The 7260-nt window shown below is 38.0% G+C and overlaps 1 pseudogene; it reads right to left on the bottom strand.

Annotated features, from left to right (window-relative positions):
- Window positions 1-1936: 1936 nt before the first annotated feature.
- On the bottom strand, window positions 1937-2904 carry LOC109273639 (RNA guanine-N7 methyltransferase activating subunit-like; annotated as a pseudogene).
- Between the last annotated feature and the right edge of the window lie 4356 nt (window positions 2905-7260).

Genomic DNA, 7260 nt, shown 5'->3' on the forward strand with positions numbered 1-7260 from the left:
TAGAACAGGTGCAGTTGCCTGCCTAAATGTACTTACTAAAAAATATTTCCCATTCCTAGTTTTGTAACACCTGAGAATATCACTTCAATTATTTCGAGGGGTTTTAACATATCTTTCAAAAGTTTTCAAAACAAAGTTATACTTAATTCAGCTTAATTAAAGAAGTCCTTTTTGGGGTGTAATATTGCAAAAATTATACGATAAAGATAGATATCAAATTTCAAATTTCCTTTTGAGAAAATTGCTTCCCCTAAAACATTTCCTTTCATGGTTTTAAAGACACGTGTCATACATTTTGACACTTAAACCAAATCTGAATACTTAGTTTACTTCAACCATTATGCAGAGCTATTCCTTTTCTAAGAGGGTAAATTGCTTCTATTACACAGTTGCAAAATACCTGGAAAAAAAGTAATTTGCACCTCCATTCCTCTCTAAAGTGTATTCCTTTTGCATGTCTATGAACTTCATATAAATTTATAAAATTTTATAGCATTTTCTGATATTAATATAGCCAGCCACATTAGCTCTTTTGAAATTAGATTTTGCATGGTGGGTCTTTTTCTGTCCTTTTACTTTCAATCTGTCTATGTCTTTAAGTTTAAAACATGCTGATGTAGATAGAAGATAGTTAGATTTGGTTTTCTCCCAGTCTAATGATTCTATTCGAATATTCAGACTATTTCTAGCTAATGTAATTCCTGATAAAGCTGGGTTTAAGTCTGCCATCTTGCTCTTTGTTTCTATTTGTTCTTTATTCTCTCTTTCCTCCCTTCTTTCCATTAATAAGTAATTGTTGGTATTTCATTTATTGTTTCTATTGGCTTTTTAGCTGTCTTTTTTTTTTTAATATCTTTTAATGGTAATTCTAGTGATTACAATACACACCTTCAGTTCATCACAGTCTACCTTAAGTTAATGTTATAAAACTTCATATTCATTGTAAGAAACAATATAATATTCATTTATTCCTTAGCACATCGCGTTGTTTTACTTTTATGTGCATCATAACCCCCCAATATGCCATCATCACCATTATCATAATCATCATCATCATCATCACTATTTCTTTATTTTTAAAAAATCTTGTAGTATTTTATTTGAATAAACCCATTATAATGGCCTGAAACAAAATGATCAGCACAAAAGGAAATTACAGCGTCACTATATTTATACAAGAGGGAGCAGCAAGGGGCACATTTGTAAGTGCCTATAACACTGTTCAATCGATCCACGTTAAATACCATAAAAGTAAGTAGTCAGAATGCAGCGTCATATACATACCATTGAAAAGGAAAGGGGAACATTTACAGAGTTAAGCTTTTGTATAACATGTGAGTTTTGATCTGCTATGTTTAAGTTAGCAAAAAGCCTTACAGTTTGTGTGAAATGGTCGTGTGCCCTCATCTCACCCACCACTAGATCAAGACACTGAAACTGAGAAGAGTTCCTTCCTTATTTACAGCTTTATTCTTGACATCCCTTTTTGAGACCAAAACGATTGTGGAGCTGACTCGTACCTGGAGTAATTACAAAAAACCACGGTCATAACAACAAGAGCCAAAAGAAGTATCTACCATCGTTTTACCTTTCAACTGCTGAGGTCACCTACGACACAGTGCAAGAAAGCACAATTGTGCATTCACGAGTTGACTGTACCAACCTCTGTAAAAATTTAGGAATGAGCACATCCGAGTAAATGGCTACTTCTTTATCTCACAGAGTAAAATCAAGCATTTTCTACTTTAAAATTATTTCTGTGTAAAACAAAGACAGAACTCTTGGAGGTCAAACAAGGAAAACAGATAGCAAGTGGAATGCACTGTTAAGTCATGAAACAAAGAAGAATCTGCAGTAGAAGTCAGGCAGTATAATCCACAACCTTTTTAGGGGAGTACTTATTCCCAGCAACCATCACATCTCTGGTAAGATCTCATTAAAAAAAAAAAAAGTCACAAGTTCTAAAAAGTTAATAATCCACTCTCTGAAATCAGATATAAAACTATGACCAACAGAAGATACACAGAGTGAACGGTTTTACTAAAAGCTGTTGACGTTTCCATCAGCAGTAACCATAGGGAGCTGGCTGGTTGTAACCACAGTGTCTGTATCCGTGGGGGTAGTAAGTTTCATGTCTATACTGCAGGTAACTGTTACCCCAGGATTGTCCATGCCGCTGATTGGATCGGGTGTCAGTTTGCCACCCCCACTGGTTTGACCTCTAAACAGTCTATTACCTTGCAACTGATCGCCTCTGTGTCTCTGGCTCCCAGCAGCTCGGCTGTTCTACTCCTCAACAATTGGAAGGAGACCCAGGAGGGCTCTTCAGGTATTCATGGTACTCTTTGCCATCTTCTGTGAATGTACTGGCAAATGTCTCTTCAAAATTTGGAACAGCTTCAGAAGGGTCTGTATTCCTGAAATTCCCAGCAACTTAAGGCAGCTCTACTGTTTAATGTTTATGTTGTTTTCATCTCCAGCCCACAGCGTGGCCAAAGGATCTCCCAGTACTTCACCTCTCCAAGGTAACGGAGCCACTCCCATTACTATTCTTTTTTTTTTTTTAACATTTATTTATTTATTTTCGAAAGAGAGAGACAGAGACAGAGACAGAGACAGAGACAGAGCACAAGCAGGGGAGGGGCAGAGAGAGGAGGGAGACACAGAATCCGAAGCAGATTCCAGGCTCTGAGCTGTCAGCACAGAGCCCGACTTGGGGCTCAAACCCATGAACCATGAGATCATGGCCTGAGCTGAAGTCGAATACTCAACCAACTGAGCCACTCAGGTGCCCCCCCCCCATTACTATTCTTTTAAACAGATTTTTTAAATTTATGAAAAAATAATATTTTAAATTTACCTGTATATTGAATTTCCGGTACCTCTTGCAGATCCAGGTTCCATCTTGGATGCTTTCCCTTAAACCTTAAGAACTTCCTTAGCATTTCTTGTAGTGCAGGCCCACTGGTGCAAAATGTTGTGAGATCTTTTTTCTTCTAAAATGTCTTTATTTTTCCTTTATTTTGAAGAATATTTCCACTGGGTATAGAATTTAGGTTGCTAGGTTTTTGGTGTTTTTTTTTTTTAATTTGTAAGTAATTTTAGAATTTCAAAGATACTATTACATTGTCTTATGGCTTTCATTGTTTCTTTTTTTTATAAAATTTTTTAATGTTTATTTATTTTTGAGAGACAGTGTGAGTGAAGGAGTTTCTTTTTTTTTTTTAATTTTTTAATGTTTATTTATTTTTGAGAGAGAGACAGTGTGAGTGAAGGAGAGGGAGACACAGAATCCGAAGCAGGCTCCAGGCTCGGAGCTGTCAGCACGGAGCCTGATGCAGGGCTTGAACCCACAAACCATGAAATCATACCCGAGCCGAAGTTGGATGCTTAACCAACTGAGCCATCCAGGTGCCCCAGCTTTCATTGTTTCTGATGAGAAATCAGCTATCATTTTATTTTTTTTTTCAGCTGTCATTATATAGTTATTCCCCTGAATGTAATGTGCAGTTTTTCTCTAGCTATATTTAAGTTTTACCCTTTTTGGTAATCTAACTATCATATGTCTAGGAGTGGTTTGTGTTTTTTCTGACTGGGATTCACTGAATTTCTCAGATCTGTGAGTTTGTGTCTTTCATCAATTAAAGAAAATCTTGTCCATTATCTCTTCAAATATAGAAGAGACAGTTCTATACTTTATTATCTCTCTTTATTTTGCCCCATTCCTTCAATTCCTTAGAGTCCTAAGCTCCATTAACATATATTTTTAACCAATTTATAGTTCCACACATCTTGGATATTCTTTTATTTTCCATTCTTTCCTCTCTAATTTGGATAATTTCTAACGAAGTATCTTCAAATTAACTGATCCTTTCTCTTCTGTATCCATTATGCTGTTAAGTCTATTGAATTTTTCATTTCAGATATTGTATTTTTTTTACTTCCAGAATTTTCCTTCCATTAATTTTTTTATAGTTCCCATTTCTCTGGTGAGAATTTTCATCTACTCACCTGTTCTGTCCATCTTTTCACATTTTTTAATAAATTTTTTTTATATTTATAATAGTTGTTTTAAAGTCTTTATCTGCTAATTCCAACATCTAGGTCATCTGTTGGTCTGCTTCTATTCACTTTTTTCTTGATTATGTCTCATATTTCTTGGCATATCTAGTGGTTTTTCACTGTATACTTGACATTGTGGATGATACACTGTAGAAACTCTGGATTGTCTTACCTTTCTCTATAAAGAGCAGACATTTGCTTATTATTCTGGTAGGCAGTTAAATTTGTGGCAGATTACTTTGATCCTTTGGAAGGCTGGTTTTAATCTTTGTTAAGACAGCTCTGCTTTGGGTTGCCTGGAAGGCTCAGTTGGTTAAGCATTTTACTTTTGACTCAGGCTCAGGTCATGATCTCATGGTTCCTGAGTTTGAGCCCCATGTCAGGCTCTGCACTGACAGTGCAGAGCCTGCTTGGGATTCTCTGTCTCCCTCTCTTTCTGCCACACACACTCTCAATCTCAAAACTAAATAAATCAACTTAAAAAAAAAACAACAGGTCTGCTTCGGTTTTCTTCTTTGCTCCAGAGTATACTCTCCTGTATCATGCATATTTAAAAGTTTTCATATATTTTGAAATATTTAAAACTTTTCTATCTTGGGAGAGACTGCCCCTTCCAGGGCCAGCCAATTGTTAAGATGCCAAAAAGCTCATCGGGAAGCATGCCTCTGATCTGCAAACTAACCAGTCTGGAGCCAGAACTCCCCTATCTGGCCCCTGCACCCAGGAGGCAGTATTCTTCTGTCTTCCTTTCAGAGCCAGGGACATACCCTACAGCTTAGGGCCTGATGGAATTATTCAACCAGGCCAGTCCTAGGCTGTCTGCCCTGCCATCTTGCCTTTCTTTCCTACAGAAATCCCAGTAAAGGTCTTGATTTCCACTTTCCTCTTACTCCTGATGATTCTGGTGCTTCCTTATGTGGCCCCGCATGGCATTGTGCCTCCCATTTCTGGGACCCATGAGCATAGTAAACTTGTTCTTTCCTGAATCTCTCCTGCATGTCCTCTTGTGGCTGCACCTCAGTGAGCATCACAGAAAAGAACACAGAAGACTCTTAGCCTGAAATGTGACCAATACCCCAAGGGGTGTCCCTTCTGGGAAAGCCACAGTGTCTATCAAGCCCTTCGCACTCGATGGAAATCGAACTCCAAATTGTCTCCAGCACTGGGCAGCCCAGGACCTCCTCAGCTATTCAGCTTTCCAGCTACTGATTTCTGGGTGCGGGGGTGGGAGGGGTGTAGTTAAGAGCCACACACATGTAGTTAAGAGCCAGCCAAGACTGTGAAATGTCTTTGCGCAAACTCAGGAACCAAAGTAATACTGGCTTCATAGAATGAGTCTGGAAGTTTTCCTTCCCTTTCTATTTCTTGGAATAGCTTGAAAAGGATAGGTATTATCTCTGCTTTAAACGTCTGGTAGAACTCCCCTGGGAAGCCATCTGGTCCTGGACTCTTATTTGTTGGGAGATTTTTGATAATCGATTCAATTTCTTCGCTGGTTATGGGTCTGTTCAAGCTTTCTATTTCCTCCTGATTGAGTTTTGGAAGAGTGTGGGTGTTTAGGAATTTGTCTATTTCTTCCAGGTTGTCCAATTTGTTGGCATATAATTTTTCATAGTATTCCCTGATAATTGTTTGTATCTCTGAGGGATTGGTTGTAATAATTCCATTTTCATTCATGATTTTATCTATTTGGGTCATCTCCCTTTTCTTTTTGAGAAGCCTGGCTAGAGGTTTATCAATTTTGTTTATTTTTTCAAAAAACCAACTCTTGGTTTCGTTGATCTGCTCTACAGTTTTTTTAGATTCTATATTGTTTATTTCTGCTCTGATCTTTATTATTTCTCTTCTTCTGCTGGGTTTAGACTGCCTTTGCTGTTCTGCTTCTGTTTCCTTTAGGTGTGCTGTTAGATTTTGTATTTGGAATTTTTCTTGTTTCTTGAGATAGGCCTGGATTGCAATGTATTTTCCTCTCAGGACCGCCTTCGCTGCGTCCCAAAGCATTTGGATTGTTGTATTTTCATTTGTTTCCATATATTTTTTAATTTCTTCTCTAATTGCCTGGTTGACCCACTCATTCTTTAGGAGGGTGTTCTTTAACCTCCATGCTTTTGGAGGTTTTCCAGACTTTTTCCTGTGGTTGATTTCAAGCTTCATAGCATTGTGGTCTGAAAGTATGCATGGTATAATTTCAATTCTTGTAAACCTATGAAGGGCTGTTTTGTGACCCAGTATATGATCTATCTTGGAGAATGTTCCATGTGCACTCGAGAAGAAAGTATATTCTGTTGCTTTGGGATGCAGAGTTCTAAATATATCTGTCAAGTCCATCTGATCCAATGTATCATTCAGGGCCCTTGTTTCTTTATTGACCGTGTGTCTAGATGATCTATCCATTTCTGTAAGTGGAGTGTTAAAGTCCCCTGCAATTACCACATTCTTATCAATAAGGTTGCTTATGTTTATGAGTAATTGTTTTATATATTTGGGGGCTCCGGTATTTGGCGCATAGACATTTATCATTGTTAGCTCTTCCTGATGGATAGACCCTGTAATTATTTTTTTTCTTTTTTTTTTTTTTTAAATATTTTTTTTCAACGTTTATTTATTTATTTTTTTGGGACAGAGAGAGACAGAGCATGAACGGGGGAGGGGCAGAGAGAGAGGGAGACACAGAATCGGAAACAGGCTCCAGGCTCCGAGCCATCAGCCCAGAGCCTGACGCGGGGCTCGAACCCACAGACCGCGAGATCGTGACCTGGCTGAAGTCGGACGCTTAACCGACTGCGCCACCCAGGTGCCCCTAGACCCTGTAATTATTATATAATGCCCTTGTTCATCCTTGTTATAGCCTTTAATTTAAAGTCTAGTTTGTCTGATATAAGTATGGCTACTCCAGCTTTCTTTTGGCTTCCAGTAGCATGATAAATAGTTCTCCATCCCCTCACTCTCAATCTAAAGGTGTCCTCAGGTCTAAAATGAGTCTCTTGTAGACAGCAAATAGATGGGTCTTGTTTTTTTATCCATTCTGATACCCTATGTCTTTTGGTTGGCGCATTTAATCCATTTACATTCAGTGTTATTATAGAAAGATACGGGTTTAGAGTCATTGTGATGTCTGTATGTTTTATGCTTGTAGTGATGTCTCTGGTAGTTTGTCTCACAGGATTCCCCCTTAGGATCTCTTGTAGGGCTGGTTTA

Source organism: Panthera pardus, unplaced genomic scaffold, assembly GCF_024362965.1.
Source record: "Panthera pardus isolate Hobbes unplaced genomic scaffold, ASM2436296v1 HiC_scaffold_6, whole genome shotgun sequence".
Taxonomy (NCBI): Eukaryota; Metazoa; Chordata; class Mammalia; order Carnivora; family Felidae; genus Panthera; species Panthera pardus.